This window comes from Diabrotica virgifera, chromosome 6 (genome assembly GCF_917563875.1).
Source record: "Diabrotica virgifera virgifera chromosome 6, PGI_DIABVI_V3a".
NCBI lineage: Eukaryota > Metazoa > Arthropoda > Insecta > Coleoptera > Chrysomelidae > Diabrotica > Diabrotica virgifera.
In genome coordinates, this window is record NC_065448.1 from 145,567,272 (window position 1) to 145,593,425 (window position 26,154).

Genomic DNA, 26,154 nt, shown 5'->3' on the forward strand with positions numbered 1-26,154 from the left:
AATATTAATAATTTACTATTAGGATTGAAAACTACTTCGTCTTTCAATGCCAGATGGCGCTAGCCACCTACTATCATCACTTCAGTTGCAATGGGTGGGAAAACCTCTCGATGCGAATCAGTTAAAATATGGAGAACAGTGCCTACGTTCTTTCCGATGAAGGCTCCAATAAGAGCCGAAAATCGCGATTCAAGGGACTGGACTGCACTCCGTATTCTAATTGAAAAGTAAGACTGATTTGCCTTCGCATTGCAACTGAATAAAAATGGTATACATTTTTATTTTATAGTCATATTACTCCGTAGAGTAACTAGGTGCATTTTTCCGTTGTAACTTTACCAGCTGCAGACGGGGGATGTGAATTGCATAGTGTAGAATTCCTTCCCTCTCGTCTTCACTGCAGCATCCATTTGACTTGCAAATTGTAGAAGTCTTTAAGGTGTCACCAGGAAAGTGTACCAATAAGTTTTCAATTTAAAAATCTTTTAGTAATATTTTTGATATTTTCAATATTAATAATTTACTATTAGGATTGAAAACTACTTCGTCGAATTTTATTTCAATTTAAAATTCGTGAAATCCAAACACCGAGAGAAAAATTTTATACCTTTTTTACACTTTCTGAATTTAAATAATTGTTTAATTGCGGCTCGCGAAAAATTTTAAATTTTGAAAAATGGCTCGGATTATCAAGGAGCTTGGCCACCCCTGTTATATAGTTTTTTATTAGATGCATAGTTTTTAAGGTATTCACAAAAATCCGTCCAAAAAGGTGTCTTTTTTCAATAAAAATGGCAAATTTTCAACCATGAATAACTCAAAAAGTATGAGTTTTCAAAAAATAATTATGGAACAGTTTTTGCTTAAAATTAGTTTCTCTAGCCTCTTCCCTAGCTATTTTAACCAAAACATTTTTCACTCCCGAGAAGGGGTTGGAACCACCCCCAAGATAAAAGCGCACGTCGGCATAGGGTAGACTTTGTTTCATGAGAAATTTCCTACTTACTGTGAAAATATCAAGTAAATCGATGTAGTAGGATGGAATTCGGAGCCAAATACCCTCATTGACTGCCCTATTACTAATAATTTGAATAATTTTATTGATTAAAAATAAGTCATTTTGCGAAGGTTTATTTTATAATCTATCATCTTTCTTTCCTTGTCTAAGCACTTCTTCGGCGCGTTTTGTTGCGCCCGCTGCGGTACCAAATTCAAAAATATGGGAAAATAAAAAATTTCGTTTTTTTGCGTAATTTTTTTTGTCGAACACTTGCTTTTTTAATAAACATGTTTTATTTGAAAGTTAAAAAAATTAAAATTATCGACTTTTTTAATCGAGAAACATAACCTGTCATAATTAACATATTTACGTTGTCCGACTAAAGAAACGAGGCTGTAAATTTGTCGGACAAGATATCGACAATCTTTTGTAATTAATTATAAGTACTTTCAATTGAAAATTAGGAGTTTTGTAATAACAAAACTACACCGCGCTAGAGTGACATCTTGCGGGTGTCAAAACCGACGATGGCTCCCTCTTTTTTGTCCGACAAAAATAATTTATTTTATTTTAACGTATACAGAGTGGGGCATTAGTGTGACAAAGTCCCATTACTCGTTTGTCGTAAGAGATACGAAAAAAAGTTATTTAGGTAAAAGTTGGGGCACACATAGTACCATAATTTAAAAATATTTTCAAATATACAGGGTCGTCCGTATTGACAGGGTGACACAAACTTATGTTTTTTTTAATGGAACACCCTGTATATTTTTACATTTTTGGATTCTCCTCGATGTTTCCTTTCTTAAAATATATGGTTTTGTAATATTATACGAGGTAGTTTAAAAGTTAATTACGTTTTTTTGTTAATTTCGTAGCAAAATCTACACCCTGTAGAATTTTAGTGATTTGACATCAAATTTTTATTTTATGTTCAAACGATTTTTAATATGGTCTACTATTGTTAAACATTAACAGTATAGCGAAATGTTTAATTTTAGTATACAGGGTGGGTCGAAACTCGGAATGAGTATTTTCTGAGTTTTCTTAAATGGAACACCCTGTATTTAAGTATTGTAATGAAATGATATTTTATGGTACTTTTTTATTTCTTAAGCATTCCCTATACCTAAGTGCTTTAATTTGTAAGTTATTCGTGATTCTTTAAGCCAAACATTAATTGTAAGAAAAATTACGTGAAATTTTATTAGGTGGCTGTGAAAATATTTAATCAGAAATAATTTTTGGAAAAGAAAATACATCATAATCTAGTCTGATCCTTAATTTATTACTATTGGATGAAATATCCAAATAAATTAGTGGTTAAGTTTGTTGGTGCGCAAAATATTAATAAAAACATACAATATTCTACCTCGTCGGCTATGACACTAAATTTTCTTAAAAATTTGACATTATACTATTTTTATAGATCCAGTTGCTTTGTTACCATTACTAATATGTATTTTTCTTATGAGAAACTGACTAATAAGATTTTGGTGCTAGTGGAATATAACAAAAATGTGCTACTAGCAATAAGAATTTTTCATTAGAAATTCCCTGATAGACGACAACTAAGAAGAGAAACGTTTAAAAATATACTAGAATGGTTTCAACGGACTGATCACTTAGATTATGATAAATCTGCTGAAATAAAAACTATTGTAAGTGAAGAAAACAGCAATCATATGTAATCCTTAGTGTCACTGAGGATCTGCATATTAGTACAATCGTTCTTACAATCTAAGTATCTAGTCTGTTGAAACCGTTTTAGTATACTTTCAAAAGTTTCTCTTTTTGGTTGTCGTCTATCAGGGAACTGCTGATGATAAATTTTTATTGCTAGTAGTTCATTTTTGTTATACTCTCCTAGCACAAAGCCATTTTAATCCGTTCCTCATTAGAAAAATTAATATTAGTAATGGTATCAAATCAACTGAAACTATATAAATAGTATAATGTCAAATGTTTAAGCAAATTTTGTGTCATAGCCAACTAGGCAGAATTTTGTATGTTTGATTCATATTTTAAGCACCAACAACCTTAACTACGAATGTATTTGGATATCTCATCCAACATTAATAAATTAAGGATCAGGCTAGGTTATTATGTATTTTTTTAGTGAAAAATTACTTTTGATTGGATATTTTCACGGCTACCTAATGAAATTTTACGTAATTTTTGTTGCAATTAATGTTTGCTTAAAGAATGACGGATAACTTACAAATTAAAGCACTTAGGTATAGGGAATGCTTAAGAAATAAAAATGTACCATAAAATATAATTTAATTACAATACTAAAATACAGGGTGTTCCATTTAAGAAAACTCAGAAAATACTCATTCCGAGTTTCGACCCACCCTGTATACTAAAATTAAACATTTCGCTATACTATTAATGAGTAACAGTAGTAGACTATATTAAAAATCGTTTGAACATAAAATAAAAATTTGATGTCAAATCACTAAAATTCTACAGGGTGTAGATTTTGCTACGAAATTAACAAAAAAACGTAATTAACTTTTAAACTGCCTCGTATAATATTACAAAACCATATATTTTAAGAAAGGAAACATCGAGGAGAATCCAAGAATGTAAAAATATACAGGGTGTTCCATTAAAAAAAACGTAAGTTTGTGTCACGCTGTCAATACGGACGACTCTGTATATTTGAAAATATTTTTAAATTATGGTACTATGTGTGCCCCAACTTTTACCTAAATAACTTTTTTTCGTATCTCTTACGACAAACGAGTAATTGGACTTTGTCACACTAATGCCCCACCCTGTATAATATGGTATAATGGTTTGATTAAAATTAAAAATTATAGTTTTGCAATAACAAAACAGAACCGCGCTAGAGTTACAAATTTAGGTGTTGTTCATGTGGAAACGCGTCCAAACTAGAGTTTCACGATATTCGATAAAAATATCGATATTGTATTGATATCGTATCGAAAACCAATACGATACCGATACAATACATAACTTAGCAATATTAATGTCGATACTCATTATCTGAAATCAATACAATACTCTTGTATTGTCGATACGCTTGCCTCGATATTGAAAATATTGATATCGAGAAAAAAAAATGTAAACCATAATTATTTACATAAAAGTATAAGTGCTCTGCAACCCAAGCATCAGCTGTTAATTTTACACTTAAGTGCCCTGAACTTGCAACTCTTGAGAGTGAGTAAATGACGGTTATGCTTACACTGTTTATATCATGTTTATATCATGTGGCATTTGTGGCAATATTATGGAAGTGAGTGATGATGACGCAAAAATAATTTTCAACAAATACTGAATTGCGATTTATTCCGAATCTCCGGGAATTTCCCTATCTTTTCAAAAGTAGTTTTTAAACAATATATAGTTGGTAAGTATTAGTCGACTTTCAAACATTTCAAAGAAGCATTCAGCCATATTCAATTTTTATAAGAATCTATCTATAAGTTGTAAGTATAATATTTTTAGAATATTGTCCATTTGCCAAGCATGCAAAAGTGGGCATAAAGAGCCTACGTAGCTCAGATCTATAATCCTCTTTATGTCGATATTTTATCGAGTATTGTATCGATATCGTATCGAAATCAATATCAATACGATATTTTTATAAGAAAGTACATATTGCCGATATCGATACTCGATACGATACTTCATTGGCATAACTAATACAATACTCAATACTTAAAAAGTATTGATATTGTATCGTATTGTGAACTAGTCCAAACTTCACTCTGAAAATTTTCAATAAGTGGTAGACTCGCTCAAACGAAGCAAGTAAAACCATTTTTAAGACTTTTGTAATCATTTTCAAAAAAGGAAGGTATACTGGGGAATAAAAGTACACTACACTATGCGACAAAATAAGCAGTACTGAAATTCGAATGCCTCAAATGTGTATGTGTATGTGTCAGGCCAGGCGCCGAAACGTACTGAGTGGTTTCCGAACGTGGTGATAATGTTAGGTGCTTCAGAGTTGTCCTCAGTTTTGCAGCAACAATTTTTATGGTGGAGTACTATTTTCGGTCATACAGAAAAGGTTACGAGAACGGTCCAAGCTTAAAATCAACAATGGTTTCAGCAGTACGGGATAACCTGTCACACTGCCAGGGAGTCTCTTCGAATACTGTGCGATCATTTTTGGAGCTGAGACTCACCAGAACTAACGCCACCTGATGCGTACATATGGCGAATGCTGAAGGAGTCAGACAGAACCACCGTGTTCCATTTCGGAATTGCGGACTAGAATTATTAGTTATTTTCCTAACTAGTGCGGAAAGTGATACTTTCACGCACGAGACTGCCGTTGACCCGAACGACGCGATAGCGGAGTTCGGGCAAGCAGTCGAGTGCGGGGAAGAAACTTTCCGCATGAGTTAGGAACAATATTTTTTCTATATTTCAATATTTTTTCTAGGGTCGTACGTTCGGAAAAAAGCCACAATATAGAGTTATATCAATTTTTATTTAGAAGTGAAAATACACAAATCAATTATTTGACAAGGTTGCCAAAACCAAACTTTCAATATAATGGGTTACCACGACCACGATATTGGTTTCCATGACGACGATTCAAAACCATTGTAATTGTCTACTGATCTGACTTCTAAATATTATGTCAAAATAATTTTATTTCATCGAATCATCGCGTTAATTTCATTAAAATTTGAATTAAATTAGTAAATAATATCTAAATATTAGTTTATTGCATGTATTATAATATATTATAATGCCATATTACAAGGTATTTTACTTTCACGCACGCCGTGCGGGAAAGTGCAACTTTCGGAAACGAAATGCGTGCGTGAAAGTGGCTCTTTAAGCACGGCCGTAGAAAAAATTTTTTTCGTGCCAGAGGCAGTGGCGGATCTAGAAATTTGCCTTAGTAGGAGAAATTTGCCTTAGGAGGGAACTTCCAATGAAAAACCAACCAAAAGACATAAAAAAGATAAAGAGAATATGTAACAACTTATGGCATTAATTTTCCTAACTAGTGTGTTTATTAGGTTGAATTTGTCTTTCTGTGGTTTCGGTTTCATGTCAGCTAATATATTTTTTGCACGATTGATCATTTTTGACTGTTTACCTGACAGATTTTACGTCAGTAGGTGACACTTACTAGCAACTCGACGGTAAGTAATCCAACTCGACGGTAAGTACTCCAACTCGACGGTAAGTAATTCACTTACCGTCGAGTTAAAAAATCTCTTAATTTTAATTTATTTTTTGAAAGAATAAAGAAAACTAACGAATTATTTATTAATATTGAAACTTATGGTACAATTTGTTAAATTATTTAATGAAATCCCACTTGTTTGGGCTGTGGTTTCACTTCTAACAGAAACTCCTGCAGAATCGCATACATTAGTAGTATCCAACATTTTTTCTCTTCAAATACGCGATCAAAGTTGAAAACTTGGAAATATCAATGCCATCATAAAGAAAAACGGTGGATTTAATCATTGAATATTCTGCCCAGAGGCTTCCAGGAGCTTTCAACTGCATATGTCTTTGAACGAAATATGCCAATAGAGTCTTTTCTTCGATTCTTAAATTCTTGCCTTCGCACCATTTTTTAAAACTTTGGTAGGTATTTTGATAACGGATTTTGGATTTTTCGGGAATAATTGCGGAACACCCTTCTTCCCAAGCCCGTTCAATTTCTTCAAATTCACTTTCGCTCATATTTTAATTTATAATAATCAAAATTGTACTTAAAATTATTGACAACTAAATAAAAACTCAATTCTCCATTGTTGTTATGCACCCTAGTTACTACCTAACAACCAAAGTATCTATCTTGATAAAATGAATGAAACTAGTCAATATGACGAAAATGTTTAATTTTATAATTTATAATGGTATCAATCGTGCAAAAAACGTTATAAGCATGTCGAACGTTAAGGGTAACCGATCTCAGACAATAATTGGAGTCGTCGCCCCGCTCCTCCTCCAAACAATTGTCTTCGATCGGTATAAAACCCTTACCGTTCTCCATACTTAATATACTATTTATCTTTGAACATTTCTTTTTCTTTAATTTTGGACCTTGTTAAGTTGTTAGGGGGGAAATTTCCTCATTTTCCCTCCCCGTTAGATCCGCCACTAGCCAAAGAACATCTTGAACATATGTTTTATCGGGAACGTGCGTCGTCGTGAGTCGTGAATATTTACAAGGTTATATCATGTATACTACATATATAAAGAATCATAAAAATTTCAATATTCATTTCAGTACTATTTATTTTGCCGCATACTGTATTTGCATTAAATTCACAAAATAAATATTTAAAAGAGTCTACAAAATTTGCCTGATTTATGGTTTGTCATGTAAAGAATCCCTATGGATCCGACGTTTTATCAGATAATTCAGCCTGTTAGACTAGCCCAAAAAAATAGCGAGAAGAAAAAGTGGATTTCTCCTTTCATCGTAACAACATGCGTCTTAAAAGTAAGAAGTTTTCCTTTTAAAACAAAAAAGTTTGGGAGAGGCGAAACGTTTTATGACATTTCAGCATACATAGATTGACGTATAATGGAATAAACGGAAAAGTTTTCATGGATATTCGCACCTATACAGGGTGTCCAGAAACTCTACCGACAAACGAAGACAGGAGATTCCTCAGATAATTTTAAGATAATTTAACCTAATTCACCTAGTCCGAAAATGCTTCCTAAGGGAGCTAGAACTCTTTGAAGATGGCGTCATGTAATTAGTTTTTCTTAAATACCTCCAGAACGCTTCTATTTAGAAAACCGAAAATTGGTAAACGTATTTATCGTCCAGAGATAAATCGATTCCATCCACTTCGAATTTCTAGCCCCGGTCAGAGGCGTCCATTTTGGGTAGGGCAAGGTTATTTTATCGCATAACTTTTTTGTCTTTAACTTTTAAGCATTTTTGACACTGGATTATTAAATTATGAGGTATTCTAGTACTAAAAGGTACTCTTGATTTAAGTCGGTAAGACACACCGTTTTCTAGAAAAATCGATTTCAAAATTTTTCGTTTTTTAGCCCTTAAGCCGCGCTCTTTAACTTTTTTGTCTTTAACTTTTAAGCATTTTTGACACTGGATTATTAAATTATGAGGTATTCTAGTACTAAAAGGTACTCTTGATTTAAGTCGGTAAGACACACCGTTTTCTAGAAAAATCGATTTCAAAATTTTTCGTTTTTTGAATATCAAAAAAAAAATTCAAAAAAAACTATTTAGAAAGACGAAAACTGGTACATTTATTTATATTCCAGATATGAACCGATTTCATTAATTGCGAATTTCTAGTACCGGTCATAGGCGTCCGTTTTGGGTAGATCAACAGTTATTTTATAGTATAACTTTTTTGTATTTAATTTTTAAGCATTTTTGACACTAGATTATTAAATTACGAGGTACTGAGTACTAAAAGTTACTCTTGCTTTAAGTTGATAAAATACATCGTTTTTTTTTTTAAATTTGTTTCAATTTTTTTTCAAATGCCAAAAGCAAAAAATTTTCAAATCGATTTTTCTAGAAAACGGTGTGTCCTACCAACTTAAAGCAAGAGTACCTTTTAGTACTAGAAAACCTCATAATTTAATAATCCAGTGTCAAAAATGCTTAAAAATTAAAAACAAAAAAGTTATGCGATAAAATAACCGTTGCTCTACCCAAAATGGACGCCTCTGATCGGTGCTAGAAATTTGCAATGGATGGAATCGATTTATCTCTGGACGATAAATACGCGTACCAATTTTCGTTTTTCTAAATAGAAGAGTTCTGGAGGTATTTAAGAAAAACTAATTACATGACGCCACCTTCAAAGAGCTCTAGCTCCCTTAGTAAGCATTTTCGGACTAGGTGAATTGGGTTAAATTATCTTAAAATTACCTGAGGAATCTCCTGTCTTCGTTTGTCGGTAGAGTTTCTGGACACCCTGTATAAACAAAAATTGTTTGAATGGAATATTATTTTAATAGCAGGGGAGGAAAGTATGCCAAACGTGCAGTCACTCGAGTGTTGTAGGGACCAATTGGGTTGTGAAAATTAGGTCTTAAAACCAAAAAATTTAAGTGTTCCATTTTAGTGGGGAATTTCCATCTTTTAATTTAATTTTCCATTTCCTCGACATTTTCCGATTATAGCGCCATCTATCCACAATTCAAAAAAATGTCTCGAATAAAAGTTACTTATTTTTACGTAAGGAATCCAAAAATACAATAAACAATGGGGGCTTCTATTTAAGATTTGTAACCCCCACCCCACCTCAGTAGGGGTCGTGTTTGGCGCTATTCGATAGATTTTTCAAAAATATTGACTACGTGTATTTTTCAGTTTTTCGCGGGGTTTGTATTTGAAATTTTAAATTTGCCCCCCCCCCCCCCTCTCCGTGGAGGGTCGTGTTTGGTATCATTCGATAGATTTTTAAAAAATACTGACCACGTATTTTTTAGTTTTTAGATCTGATGTTCACTGCGTGAAACATTCGCTATTTTCTTGTGAAATTTTGTGACTCACCCATAGCCAAAGTCCGAAAATTGAATTTTTTAAGTTTTTTGGGTTATGACTGAAAATTATTCTCTGAAATCTTTTCTTTCCAACGATATATAACACATTATAGTATAAAATATCCATGGTTACAAAACAATTTGTTTTCTGAACGTCTGCACTCAACTTACCGTGTACCAGTAGCTTTATAGCCTATTAGAGTGTTTTATGTTTTTGCAGTTTCCCGAATACTAGGTTTTTAACGTTTGATGTCAGATATCTCTGGATTCTTAGATGATATAAGGTCCACATTTTTACAGTAGTTGTAGATAGATAATATCTAGTCCCGCGTAAAGTTTTATTGAAAAATGTACAAAAACAAGTAAAATAAAAAATAAAATCTAAACATTTTTGGGTTTTTTTTGTAAGAGTATTTAAAAAAAAAATAAAATAAATGTTTCTTTCACTTTAACTTTACAAAAATCTACGCGGGACTAAACAATGCATGTAGTTTCAAAATAAAACAAAAATTAGGTCTCTAAGTACTTTGGTTACAGTTACAAAGATATGTGACATAATGTTAACATTGTCCTTAAATGGGACTTTGGGTGCCCTTAAGCCGCGCTCAAATCGTCAGATTTTTGAATATACATACACTGCTTTGCATGTACAGGGTTATTCACTATATTTTGACCCCTCTGTAAACTGCTTTATTTACAGAATTAGAAAAAAATGTGAAATACAAAAGTTATTCGATTTTTAAATTATGATTTTTTGACATATATATCATACTAGTGACGTCATCAATCTGGGCGTGATGACGTAATCGACTATTTTTTCAATGGGAATAGGGGTCGAGTACTAGCTCATTTGAAAAGTTATTCCATTCCCTATTCAGTAATATACACATTAACATGATTAATTATACAGGGTGTCCAAAAATATTTTTTAAATTAAATTAATTGACACAAAAAGAAGAATGTATGTAATTTATTTAATTCAAAATACATTATACTCCTGTCAGAAAACGGAAATAAATATTTATTGAACAAATAAACATTACTTTTCACTTAAATTAAATGTTCAAGCTGCCTCCCATCTGCCTCTTGGGAAGTTTGAACATGGAATTTAAGCAAAAATCAATGTTTATTTGAGCAATAAACTTTTATTTCTGTTTTCTAACAGCAGTAAAATGCATTTTAAATTAAATAAACTACATACATTCTTTTTTTTTGTGTAAATTAATTTAATTAAAAAAAATAATTTTTGGACACCCTGTATAAATAATTATCTTAATGTTTATATTACTGAATAGAGAATTGAATTACCTTTCAAATGAGCTAGCACACGACCCCTATTCTAATTTAAAAAAATAGTCGATTACGTCATCACGCCCAGATGGATGACGTCACTAGTATGTTATATATATATATATGTCAAAAGATCATATTTTAAAAATCGAATAACTTTTGTATTAACCATTTTTTTCTAATTCTGTAAATAAAGCAGTTTACAGGGGGGTCAAAATATAGTGAATAACCCTGTACACTTAACTTACATTATCTTAATCTGACGACTTGGAGATTATCTAAGAATAGATTTTTTTTTTCGGACCCCCCTCAACGAACTCCTCTGTATTAAGAGTCAATATATGGTAGAGGCACCTTTACAGCAAGTAAAGACGCGCCCGAGTAACTGCAAAAATCCACGCTTGGGCTCCTCTACCATAAATATCTTATTAATGATGTCTACATATCCACAATAAAGAATAATAGGTAGGGTTACGCTTCTTTCACACAATACGACTTAACACGTCGTAACGACTTAATACGGTCGTTACGACAAAACGTCGTAACAACAGTTTGCCGTACATTCCATTGGTCCAATAAAGCAATATACATCGACTTTCACAAAGGACGACCACGACTAACTGTCGAGCCGTTGCCGTTCGGCTGCCGTTCAATGCCACTGCAATGGTTTAGTCTAAAGGATTCTACATATTATCATGCACTCACCGTTTCAGGCACGTAGCGTTTAGTTTCCGAAAAATATTGATTTGAGTGGTTTTAAATATGAACAATTCATACTATCCGGAGCGTATGGTAACAGACATCTCTTTGTAAAATCAGGTTTTTCGGAGACTACGCTACGTGCCGGAAACAATGAGTGTATGATAATATGTAGAATCCTTAAAGAGCTAGTGAACCCTCCGAGTAACGGTCTTTCTGTAAGGCTAGAAATTTGTATAGTGATAATTCATAGCACATCAAGGCTAAAAACCGTGACCTGGAAGGTCATGGTCTAGAAGAAATGTGTACAATGACAGGCGATTCTGAACAGCATAAGACCTTGCCAGGCGAGGAGAAAGATTAGGGGTTTTTTCCTAAAATTATTTTTTTTGCGTCAAACAAAGTTTTTTTAGGGTTTTTGAATCACTCAAAACAGAAAAGGTCTTTGGTTATTCATTTTTGATTAACGTATCTAATTGTTTATACAGGGTGTACCAAAAAATGTTTCGTCTTTTTGTGTAAATTAATTTAATAAATTTTTTTTTGTACACCCTGTATAAATAAATATGTTAATGTCTATATTACTGAATAGAGAATTAAATAGCCTTTCAAAATCACACAACCCCTACACTCATTTAAAAAAATCATCAATTACGTCATCACGCCCAGATGGATGAAAAAACCGTATTATATATTATATATGCGAAAAAGTCCTAATTTAAAAATAAAAATCGACCTGTCTGAGAATTTCTCTTCAAATTTGACATTCTCGAGATAATGAATTTATGCAAACTCAAACGTCCTCACTTATACTACAGTGTCGCGCCCAATTGATTAGCAATGAAAAAACAAAGGGGTTTTCGATATTGCATTGCAAAAAACTCTTCGGGATTTCATCAATCGATGTTTAAAGAATATCTACCTACCTTGACAACATTGAAATTTTCAGTTAAATGCCCGATTCAGGGTTAAAAATGGCCAATTTGGCGATTTTGTAAATTTTTAATCGCTTATATGTCAAAAACTATTAACCTAAGAGAAAAGTCACTAAAGACCTTTTATGTTTGGAATGATTCAAAAACCCTAAAAAAACTTTGTTCGATGGCTGGCAAGGTCTTATTATGCTGTTCAGAATCGCCTGTCATTGTACACATTTCTTCTAAATGACTTACTCAAACACATACTTAAATTTAAACTTTACAAGAGAAAGTTTATGTTTCCCTAAGCTATGCACTTTTCGACTCACCTGGTAGATACACGTGCAGGGCTGCTGCCTGCCAGGTCATGGTTTTTAGCCTTGGTGTGCTATGAATTATCACTATACAAATTTCTAGCCTTACAGGAAGACCGTTACTCGGAGGGTTCACTAGCTCTTAGGCCCGGCGCAAATTGAACCTAAGCGAGACACAACCTGCACCGGCGGACTGCGTAGACCGTTCTGCGCATCCTACTATCAGCTCATGCGTTCGCAGGTCTAGCTGGGGAACGTTTGTCATCGGCGTACAGTTTTCTTGTGTCGTGGGACGCGTGACTCAATTCTCAGTTGTGTTTTTGTTTGCGAGATGGACGTTGAAAAGCTGATAAAACTCGTTCGAAATTGCATCGTATATGATACCAGCCACGACGATTATATGAGGACGAAATTAAAAGACGAGGTATGGGAGAAGATAGGAAACGAACTGAATACGAATGGTAAATACAACTTACTGTGATAAATAAAAATATTAGTACATATATAATCAAAACCCAACACCGCTTTGTCATTAAAATTCTGCTAACTTTATTAGGTACTCGTAGACAAAATAAACGGTTATACCTTATACCAGATATGCCTTTCCAAGAACACATTATTAGAAAAAACGTTACTTAAAACGAATAGACCTGGATCCCTCGTAACAAAAAAAAGTTGATTAATAGCAAGCTGAAAATGTGTTAATAGCGTAACAGTATCTGGTCGGACAAACTTTAATGTATGGAAACGCTGGAACAGGGGAAGTTTTAATTGTGGAACAGGTCAACTGTGGAACAAGATTTGGAACGTCAGACTACAAAAACCTCCCATGTATTTTATCGGACAGAACTTCCAATTGATTTCTTACCCTTTCATTAAACTCTCATGCAAAAATTAGACTGCTATTTATCACCTGTCATTTGACATGTTCTACGTGTCGGACTTATTAAAATGGACAATTGGTGATAAATACCAGTCTGATTTTTGCATGAGAGTTTAATGAAAGGATAACAAATCAATTGGAAGTTCTGTCCGACAAAATACATGGGACGTTTTCGTAGTATGACGTTCCAAATTTTTAACCTGTTCCACAATTAAAACTTCCTCTGTTCCAGTGTTCCCATACATCAAAGTTTGTCTGACGAGACACCGTTAAGCTATTAGGTAACACATTTTCAGCTTGCTATTAATCAACTTTTTTTGGTACGCGGGATCCAGGCCTAGAAATACAATGTCACAAATGATGGCGTAATCCCCTTTATATAGGTATAAAAATTTTGTATTATTCATTTCTTAAATCTTCACAACATTATCAATGAAAAGTGATTCATTATTTAAAAACCCTTAAGGATACTGTATCTGTGAATATCGCATTACCCTCAAATAAAATTTGTCATCATAATATTACGTATCTACATTTTTGTTTATGCTTAAAACAAAATATGTAGACGAGATATAAATATAATAGGTAAGCAGTTTTGACTAGAAAAATGCACTCATGCAAATAATGCGTTGTTGGTGTGGTAGTTGGTAGTAATTTATTACACAGTTAAAATCATAATTGGAGATATTACTAATATTTTAAATACATTGAAGATATAAAATTAAAAATTTAAAGGAGGGATCATTAAACAATTCTGATATTATTTTAAATATATGTATATTGTGTGCAGAAATAAAATATTCAGTATAAGATATCTTTTTATGCGCCCTATTATGATCAAATTCGATGTTTTCGAAAGTCATGCCGCTACGAGTAGTAGGGAGATGCTCGGTATTTAAAACGTTACAAGTACGGAAATACGGATTTAAAGTTGCCTACTTAATTCAGTACAAGGATCAGATACATCAGTATTTTGTAATCAGTATTTGTACTCAGTACCACTGAGAACCGGTATCAAAAGTAACCGTTACACGTCCGCACTGATTTTGCCCGTCTCTATTCGTTACGGCGACAGACAACGGTCGGGTTGGCTTGTGTTCAATATGCGCTGCGCTAGAAAAATAACTGCAAGGGTCACCCGTCCCGCCGGCGCAGGTTGTGTCTGGCTTAGGTTCAATTTGTGCCGGGTCGTAGGCCCGCCGCAAATTAAACCTAAGCCAGACACAAACTGCGCCGGCGAACTGCGTAGACAGTTCTGCGCATCCTACTATCAGTTCATTCGTTCGCAGGTCAAGCTTGGGAACGTTTGTCATCGGCGTACAGTTTTCTTGGATCGTGGAACGCGTGACTCACTGCCAGAATAGTTGTGTTGTGCCAAGCCCCGGCGCAAATTGAACCTAAGCGAGTCACAACCTGCGCCGGCGGGACGGGTGACCTGTGCAGTTATTTTTCTAGCGTGCCGCATATTGAACACAAGCCAACCCGACCGTCGGCTGTCGCCGTAACGAATAGAGACGGGCAAAATAAGTGCGGACGTGTAACGGTTACTATTGATACGGGTTCTCAGTGGTACTGAGTACAAATACTGATTACAAAATGCTGATGTATCTGATCCTTGTACTGAATTGAGTAGGCAACTAAAAAACGGTAGTTCCGTACTTGTAACTAGTAACGTTTTAAAAATATCTTACACGTCCCTAGTAGTCGTAACGGTATGACTTTCGAAAACATCGAATTTGATCATAAGCGGGTGCATAAAAAGATATCTTACACTGAGTATTTTATTTCTACATACCTTTATAGTAACAAGCATAAGTTAAACACTGCATTGATTGTCATTGCAAAAACGGTTCGCATGTTTTAAATAGGATTTTTGCTGATTATGTATTTTGCTAAAATATTAAATAACACAAAAAATACAATTCACAAACATCATTTAATTTTAAACGATAAACAAAAGTCTAATATGATGACAAGTTTGAAATTGATCGACTTTGTCGATAACAGTGTCATTAACAGATATTTTTAAATACCATAAATCATTTTCCAACGATTGTGTGGATTTAAGAAATACATACTAAACAATGTTTTTACCTGTATAAAGGAGATTATAATTATGACACATGGTACTCCTTATTTTTCAAATAATATGCTCTTGTAAACGCATAACTTTGATTTATTGGCTAAACCATCATTAGATACGTCACAAGAAATTAAAAATAATTAACATGTAATAAATTCACTGTTTTAATCAGATATATTATATTCCCTACTATTGCAATAAAATATTAAAACGAATAAACGAAAACTAGTTGAGTATTGCTGATTGATAAAACAGAGCAATAAAATGTTATTCATAAAGATAGTGTAAAATTTATCGCCGCTTATCTGGTCCGCAGGTAATGAAGTTATCACCATTTAATTGCAAAGCGGTCTCTTAGCTGGAAAATACTTGTAAATACCATCCGTATTCATTTCAGATACTTCCATCTCGCAAACAAAAACACGTAAAAATTAACATCTGGCGGTGAGTCACCCGTCCCAAGCACAAGAAAACTGTACGGTGACGACAAACCTTCCCAGGCGAGACCTGCGAACGCATGAACTGATAGTAGGATGCGCAGAACGGTCTACGCAGTCCGCCGACGCAGGTTGTATCTGGCTTAGGTTCAATTTGCGCCGGGGCTACGCTCCGTCGCTCCTACCTTTCACACAATATGACTTTGGTCGTTACGGCAAGAGGTCGTACGACCGTCTCTTGTTCTTCTTAACTCAGGCGAAACTCGTTAGTCTCTGGAACTTGGTCATAATGACCATCATTAAATGCTATCGTTGCATAATATACTATTAAAATAGTGATCTGTTATTATTGAGGTAAAGAGTGTATTGATACAAATATTATTATTATTATATTGTAGTAGTGGTATTCTGTACTTCGTTATGAAAATAAAGTGATAATGAAAAGTTTCTTTATACGTATTTTTTTTAAAGGTTCGCCCCTTATGCTATCCATTTTCTTAAAGGAAACCCTAAACGTTTAACAAAGCTTTTAAAACGACAAAAACGTTTTAGTCATACGAATGCAGTGAAAAGGGTCGACAATCATCCAGAAAATACTAGTTAATCCTTTTATAAAGCTTCATTGTCTTCTTCGATCGCCCAAGGGTTACGTCTATATATTTTCTTTTCGCCAAATTGGCTCATCTATCTCTCAAGAGATTTAAATAACCGAGGGATAAAAATTACAACACATTGATCCAAATAATACAAACATTTCTTCTTGATCTTAGTCATTGCAGATAGTTATTAATTGGATTAAATTAACATTGCAACTAAGTGAAAGTATGTATCTATGGTTTTAAGTAATCTACAACAAATATTATATATACAGGGTGTTCAGAAACCATATGGAAACTCTTTTATAACTAATTTTACGAAAAAAGTTGTTGTTTATAAAAAGCTCTGGATGGTCTAAAACCTAAGATGCGTCTATCAGATATCAAATTTGATCAATGTTATACGAGGTGTGTAAAAAAATATGAATTTCCTCAAAAGTAAAGTACCTTTATATTCACAATATCAAAAACTGTTATTATGAAAAGTTGATTGGTATTAAAACTATATTTTTTCTGCAGCCGTCCCGAAAATAAAACTTTCGGTATTATTTATTAAATCGAAAGTACCATTTTACACAACTCGTACCGAAAGTAGCTACTTTCGGGACTAATTTGTTCACTTTCGGGACGCTTTTTTTACTTTCGGGACGATTTTGGGTAGCTAGGTAACGGCTTTGACAATAACATCAACTTTGTATTTTATTATGACAACGCTTGTCATTTAAGATCCGTGTGTGTTTTCGCTCAGTTTTTCGGTTTTCAATTCCAAGAAAGGGAAATCAGCAGTGAAAGTAAATCCGAAATGATTCCAGATGAGATTAGGGAAACTAAATATCAATGAATTGTTATAATTGTGTTATTAATATTAATAAGTAGATTTTTCTAATGTTGAATTCACGAGAGTAACTTTACAGTATAAAAGTTCTTAAGTAAAGTTTATCCATATATTCTTTTTAACATAAAAAACGGCTGCAGAAAAAATATTGTACGTAACACGATCCAAAAGTGATTTTACGAGACTCGCAGGAACGGAAGAGTTATCATGTTATTTGTAATAAATAATAATTTTGTTCGGTATCGGTAATTATTTGCATTTTTTTATTAGAAGGATGTAACTGCATATTAACATAATTTTTAATTTCAAATAATCTTTCATAATTACAATTTTGGATATTATGAAATATAGAGGTGAAATTTATATTTTTGACATAAGTACCTCGTATGAGATTGATAAAATTTGATATCTAATGCTTGCGTCTTAGTTTTTAGACCATGCAGAGCTTTTTATGAAAAATGACTTTTTTCGTAAAGTTAATAACAAAAAAAGTTTCTCATGTGATTCCAACCTACGTATATACACTGTATATACCTACAGGGTGCAATATTAGTACGAGGCACTCCAATTACTCATTTGTCGTAAGAAATACGAAAAAAAGTTAGATATAAGGTTTTGCAATTATATACGAGGTAGTTAAGACAATAACGTTTTTTTACGAATTTAGTAGTAATACTAACACCTTGTAGAATTTTACAAATTTGACATAAAAAAATGTATTCATTTTCAAACGGTTTTTAATATAGTAAACAAATAATATTTAATATCGAAAACATAAAATATACCTAGTTGGCTATGACTTTGATACTAAACTTGCTTAGAATTTTGACATTAGACTAGTTCCTGTTGCTTTGTTACCATTAGTAACATTAATTTTTCTAAGAAGGAACTATGTAATTGATATGGTTATTGTGCTAGGAAAGTGTAACAAAAATTTTCTGCTAGCAAAAAGAATTTATTATCAGAAATTCCAGCACCAGTCGATTCATTTTACAGTTCAATCTGAGGTACTGTGCTGTGAGTACACAGTACCGGAGATAGCTAGTACACAAGATGGACGGCGGACAAGACAAGACGAATCATGGGATAGTAAAAGGATCATTGGACATAAAAAGAGTAGCGGGAAACTGCCTACATCTCTGTCAATTTGGTCTAAAATATTCTGAAAAATAATAAAGGCAGTTTTTGGTTTTTATTCGATTCAGAGTTGGACCACCATCTCCATGTAGCTATTTCAGCATGCCATGCATCTTCAGTGAAGCTATGCAGTCACAACTCTGAAGCGAATATTAACAACCCTGCCTATTTAAGGGAAACCATCGCGATACAATGATTCCACCTTTTGAGACGCAATCTAGCGACATCTCTCGCAAAACGAGGAAAACAACGAAAAGCCCTAGATACAAAGTTTACTACTTTTTAAACAATTAGAATAATTGAAATAAAAATATAATAAACAATATTTTAAATCCAAGACTTTTCGTTAATAAACTGCTTTCTGGCTGCATCCCGGATCTACGGCTTTTACAATATATAAGCACAAGAGACGACGAAAATAGGAGAAAGCAAATAGGACACTTTGGCCACGCATTTACCTTCTCTCCGTCAAAGAAAAGGACCAAAAGACAGTTTCTAATTTCTCTATTCTGAAATATTTGATTTTTTTTACTGTTCCTTCACATTTTTTTGCAACGGCTGAATTTCTTAATCGGCGTAAGATCATTTACAATCTACTTTATTGGCTTCTTCTGGTCGAGAATACTCAATGGGTTGTTTCATCATAAACTGTACATTTCAGCGAATTTCGTTTGGCTTATCGCAGTGCTCAAACAAAATGAATTGAGGACTCAATTTTTGCTTATGTAGTCAATACAATTTATGTACGGACCCTGACGGTTAAACAGACGTGACGGTTAATGGGGAGACATGTAATCGAGATTCCACTGTATTACAGCTTTTCTATAGATTACCACAATTGAGTTTTAAAACGTGGCACTTTCTTATCTACCGGCCCTCGTAACGCAGAAGAATAATAATTATTATAATCCTCCAACCAACGAAGTATAAAGTTTCCTGGTAATCCTCTTTAACGAATCTAATAACAGGATTTTACTTTTACTCTTATTTATATTCGAATAAACGTTAGTTACAGTAGAAAAAATGAAAGAATACCCATGAACGAACATATAAAACATGCTGTATTTTCCTGTCACCGTGTCACACAAAAAATTGGCCAGAGCAAGTACATGTAATAATTATTGTTACATGTACTTGCACTGGACAATTTTCTTTGTGAGACGGTGACAGGAAAATACAGCGTGTTTTATATGTTCGTTCATGGGTATTCTTTCATTTTTCCGACTGTAAGTCGAAGACCGTAGAAATGTAGGTATAACGTATGTTATATGAAACTTTGCAGACTCGATTAGCCTTTCTGCCAATTTACGGGCATCGGGCATATCATATGACGAATTTGAAATCATAATATAAAATAAAGCTTTTTAAGGGCGTTGTTATCCATTATGTTAAAGTTGGTGGTCTGTTTATACCTCAGTAGCAGAATCGAGAGATAATATTGTTCAAAAGATAATTGTTTTTAACAAAAGAAACCCACATCAACTGCTGGAAGTTATTAGTGAGACAAAAAAATATGCTGCAATTTTAATAATTTGGTAATATAAAGTGTAATTTGTGAAGTAAAGTTTCATGATGGCAGGATGTAGAGTAACATTTTTGATGTTGTTTTATGTGCTATTAGATTGACAACCTAGTCTTTTGTTAGCAGTTGCCGCTAGGGCATCCGTGCCATTTCGTTCGTTGCAATTCATAACTGCACGCCGGGGTTTGTCCTGGTTGGATCAGAGAGAGCAGCATATGTGTCTCGTGATGAGAGACTAATAAGTTTCGAAACCGGTAGAGGTGCTTGCAGCTCTCTCTGATTGAACTAGGATATGATGCGGCTGTAGTTTCGTGTTGCAACGAAATTGAAAATGGTTATTCATTTTTGATTTCATGAATATCTTTGTTCGGGAACTGTAGTAGAATTAGTTAACTATAGTAAGCGCGTTTTAACATTATCGGTAATTTAACAATTTCTTTTTGTTTGTTGAAACTGCGGACAGTCATTAAGGCGGTGGTCTTCAATAGACACTAATAGACAATAATAGTTGCGGTCTTTTATCGTACGCCGATAGCAACATGATCCTTGAGCGACCTGGTATCCAGGATGGACCTCATCTCTTGGAGTTTCATCGGTTTCATGTTAATTTCTGACGCTATATTTATAATGAGGCAAGTTCAAGAGAAATCGTTAGAAGACAACAAACCGGCATATTTATGTTTCGTAGACCTTAAGAAAGTAGTTGACAGGGTCAAATTAAAGGACGTTATCCATTTGTTATACTCAAAAAAGGTACCTCTAGGAATAATTAAAACGATCGAAAACATCTACCAGAACAACACAATATAAGTAAAAGTAGAAGATTAATTAACTGACCCAATTGAAGCTGGCAATGGGATAAGACAGGGGTATTCCTTAAGTCTTTTATTGTTCAACCTGATCATGGATGAAATAATAAAAAAAAGTAAGAACTAAAAAAGGATACCAAATGGGAGAAAAACAATTTAAAATAATCTGCTATGCGGACAATGCAATACTAATCTCTCACAGTGAAGATGATTTACAAGGTATGCTGCACCAATTTAACATAACCCCCAGAAAATTTAACATGTTTATTTCCCCAAAAAAGACAAAATGCATGGTTATAACAGCAAATCCAATAAAATGTAAATTGGAGCTAGAGGGTCAGATAATAGAACACGTTATGGAGTTTAAATATCTAGGTATCACACTATCTAGCTACGGAAGGCTCAAAACAGAAGTGGAAGATCAAGTGAATAGAGCAAACAGAGTCTCAGGTTGCCTGAATGATACAATATAAAGAAATAAAAATATCGGAAAAGAAATGCAAGGCAGAATTTACAAAACAGTCATCAGACCAATAATGACATACGCGGCAGAAACACGACCCAACACAAAGTGGACAAAAAGATTGCTCGAAACAGCGGAGATGAAAACCCTTCGAAAAATCGATGGTGACTCTATGGGACAGAGCTAGAAGTGCAGATATACTACGGAGATGCAAGGTGGACAACATTAATAACTAGGTAAGAAACTAAAGAATAGAATGACCACATAAGCCGAATGACAACAAAAAGGTGAAAGCCAACTGCTGGCTTTCACCTTTCTCTTTGTGAAGACAGAGAAATCAACTCAACCACTCACATGCTTGTGGTATAGTCATATGGTGCCTTGAGGTATACCCTTTAAATTCCACCCATCGCCAGGGTTTAATAAATAATATGCCAATGTAAGACCTTTGGTCGGCATTTTAAGGGTTTTAACCCATGTATTTTTGGTGGCTTAGCATGTAGAGCTTGCTTAGAACACTGATAATGCTCTCTTTAGAGCGAAAACGTTCTGTATTTTAATGTAGCCCTTTATTGGGGTTTTCAAACTAATATACTATAGCGATACGCTTTAATTACTATTTTTGCTAATTTTAATTTTAATATTTTTTCTCAAAAACGAAACAACGTTAGTCACTACACAGCACGTGATCGATTCACACACACACCGACTCGACCCTCTCCGAGAGACCTAAACGAGACACATTTTCGTTACAACAATAAAATTACCGTTCGTTTTATTATATTCATTTTTAATTAAATTCCGGCAACTCACCCATCGGGATAATACCTTTTACACAGAAGATCTTTTTCTTCAATTTTTATTGTATTTGTATTTGTACATATTTGTAAATTCGTATTATTGTGTAAATAAATGTTTTTGTAATTCTTAATTCTACTTTTTTCTGTATAGATCTATTAAATTAGCTACTTATAAAAATTGCAATGTTATTAAGGGTGGTTTTTAAGGGTTGAAATATTATGATATTATATCCTAAAGCATAAAACAATCATTATTTAACAAATCAAAACCAAATTTTACCCATATTAAAGTTTACAATGTTTTTATATAATTTTTGACAATAAGGGGTAATTTACACCCCTAAAAATAATCAACGCCCTTGAGCATGATATAGAATATGAAGTACAGGGTGAAATGATCCTAATCCCAAATCTTTATGTAAATCGATGCAAGCCGAATTATTTTTTTTAGGATAAGTAATGTTTTTATATATAGCTCCAGCAAGGGGTGTTTTAAGGGTTGAAATATTATGATATTATATCTTAAAGCATAAAATAATCATTATGTAACTAATAAGAACCAAACATTGACAATATTAAAGTTTAAAATGTTATTTTATAATTTTTTACAATTAGGGGTAGTTTTCACCCTTAAAAAACCAAAACCGTACAACGGCTCAATATAAAAAATGAACTAGAGGGTGAAATGAGCCTTATCTCAAATTTTTGTACAAATCGATGCTGGACGAAAAACATTGCGAGGTTTTGCCATTTTTTCAGTTTCATTTCCTCGACTATATAATATGTTTATGTTACTTGTGTAACACAGTGTACAAAACAAGAAACATACCTAACGAATGCTTACTCTCCACCTATTATAAAAATACAAACGCTAAAGATTGCAGTTAATACAGAACAATATCATTCATAAGCCATTTTCTCAAATTATTCTTGAAAATGATACATGGTCGTATAAATAAAAAACTGGAAGAAGGAATAGATGATAGTCAGTTTGGGTTCAGAAACGGACTAGGAACCAGAGATGCTTTTAGTGTGATAGCCCAAAGATGCTTGGATATGAACGTGGATGTGCATGTTTGTTACGTTGATTTTGAAAAAGCATTCGACAAAGTAAGACATGAAAAACTAGTCCAAATTATAAAGACAAAAAATAGACAAAAGGGACTTACGCATAATAACAAACCTTTACTGGAATCAAAGAGCACAAATTGTAATAGATAACGAACCAAATCCAGAAATTGAAATCAGCAGATGTGTTAGGCAGGGATGTATTATGTCTCTATTACTATTTAATGTATATAGTGAAGCCATTTTTGAGGAAGCATTACTATCTCAAAGTGAAGGAATGATAATTAACGGAAAACCTATTAACAACATAAGATATGCAAATAACACCGTGATTAGGCAAACTCTGCTGAACAACTTCAATAATTACTACTAAACAAAACAAACAGTTTCTGTGAAGAATACGGACTAATAATGAATATAAAAAAGACCAAATACATGATAATAACTAAGAAAACAAATATACAAACAAGAATACATTTGGGAAATGTACCGATAGAAAGGATTGATAAACACGAATACCTAGGAACCTGGTTTTCAGACAATAATGATCAAACAACAGAAATAAGGGCCAGGATAGAAATACATACAAGAAATGCTTTTATAAAAATTATCTTTAACAAGAACAGTTATCTTCAACAAAGACCTTAGATTAGAACTGAGAGTAAGAGCTTGGAGATGCTACGTGTTTTCGATACTGCAATATGGACTTGAAAGCTGGACATTGAAGCAAGAACACATAAATAAGCTACAGTCATTTGAAATGTGGTGTTACAGAAGGATGCTTAGAATAGCATGGACACAGAAGAAAACGAGCACGGAAATATTGCAAGAAATAGGCAAAGAACACGAAATAATAAACACAATAAAAATAAGAAAGTTACAATATCAGGGACACGTAATGAGGGGACAGCGATATGAAATGGTAGAACTGATAATATTTGGAAAGATAAGAGGAGGAAGGAGTATAGAAAGAAAGAGAGTGTCATGGTATGGTTGAAAAATTTAAGGGACCGGTTTAAGTGTAGTTCTGTAGAACTCTTCAGAGCAGCGGTAGATAGAGTAAAGATAGTGATGATGATATCCAACCTCCGATTGGGAGGCGGTGCTTAAGAAGTGCTTTATTGCCTCGCCTATATGACGTTGTAACATTTTATGATTGCACTCTAAAGAATTTCCTACAGACGTTAAATAAAAATGTTAGGTTTTGTTAAAGATGGAATAAACATTATATCTATTTCATAACATTTACCTTATCAGGGTATTTGACCCATAAATAGCTACATCCTGTTAAATCGTTGCACCGCCGCTCGTGATAACATAGTGTCGTATATAAATCAAATACTTTCTTACTTTATGACTTTAGTATCTTTTCAAGTAAGAAGCCTGTTTGTTTTTCAGAACACTTAGTTGCACGTAGGCGGATCTTCAAAGAGAAATCAGTTGATGTAAGATATAATTTACATCATTTAATACAGCGCAAATAAATGATAATGTTTCTACAATGTTGGTATGTACACTGCACATAGTTTAGTTCCGTACAGTGTTGTTTATGAATACCATTAATTGTGGAAAATAACTACTTTTTGAAATTATAGTGTAAACACAATAGTCCAGAAAGCCACTGCGCATCCGCTAGGAAAAATATTCTGATTCGAATTTTTTGTACGATCTTAATCAAAAAGGGCCCCTTTTGACAAATTTGCATGTTGCCATGTCCAAAAGTGGGTCAAAATTTTTTTAAACTTTTTTTTTCTTTCCAATTATTTTTTTTTATATCGAACAAAGGTTTTTTAGGTTTTTTGCATCATTCTAAACAGAAAAGGTATTTGATGACTTTTCTCTAAAGTTGATAGTTTTTGACATAAAAGCGATTACAAATGTAAAAATTGCGAAATCGGCCATTTTTAACCCTCAAAAACTATGTAAAAGACTGAAAATTTTAATGTTGTCAAGGTAGGTAGATATTCTTTAAACATCGATTGATGAAATCCCGAAGGATTTTTTGCAATACAATATCGAAACCCCCCTTTTTTTAATTGCTAATCATGCGGCCGCTACACTGTTTTCAACCGTTGCGTGTATACAACATTGTATGTAATATGAGTAAATATGTGCGGGAAAATATTTTGATTCAATTTTTTTTCACCATCTTGCTTAAAAAGGTTCCCTATTAACAAATTTGCATGTTTCCAGGGTCAAAAATGGGTCAAAAAATTTTTTAAAGAATTTTTTTTAACTTAAAACGTTTTCCGATTAGGTACATATATTATATATACATGCAACGGTTGAAAATAGTGTCGCGCCCGCTTGATTAACAATTTTCAAACCGAAACACTGGCATTTTCAGAAACTACAACATTTCAGCAATAATTGACAACAGGTCAATTTTTGATTAAAGGGGGACAAATTTTTCCGGTATTTTCGATTATTTTACTTTCACCACTAAGCCAGGGTAAGAACCATCCCAACATTTTTTAATGAATGGCAATATGGGTTAAAATATATCATCTTAAAACTCTTGCAATTCCCTGTACATTAGTGTTTTAAATTTAAATTTTTAAAATTCAAATTTTATTTATCTGCTTAATTAGTTGATTTGGTACGCCAATGGTTTAGATTTTAATTTCTTTCTTCGCCTCTTCAGCTTTAGTTTTTTTTTGTCACATGTGTCCCATTAAATATAGTCGGAAAAATGAAAGAATACCCATGAACGATCACATCAATCACATATATTTTGTATTTGCTGTTTTTTTTTTCATAAATATCAAACGAGAAAGATATATTATTAATAATCTGAATAATATG

At 33.3% G+C, this 26,154-nt stretch overlaps 1 protein-coding gene across 2 annotated transcripts in view; it reads right to left on the minus strand.

Moving 5' to 3' along the window:
• LOC114338265 (colorectal mutant cancer protein) overlaps positions 1–26,154 on the minus strand; it is a 619,539-nt gene that overhangs the window by 556,648 nt on the left and 36,737 nt on the right. The window contains exon 1 of one of the 2 annotated variants that reach the window (XM_050654063.1): positions 24,599–24,620. The exons of the other annotated variant lie outside the window; for it this stretch is intronic. The gene's annotated coding sequence lies outside the window, so the exon portion shown is untranslated. Of the gene's footprint in view, positions 1–24,598; positions 24,621–26,154 lie in introns of those variants that run through there. 2 annotated transcript variants of the gene reach the window in all.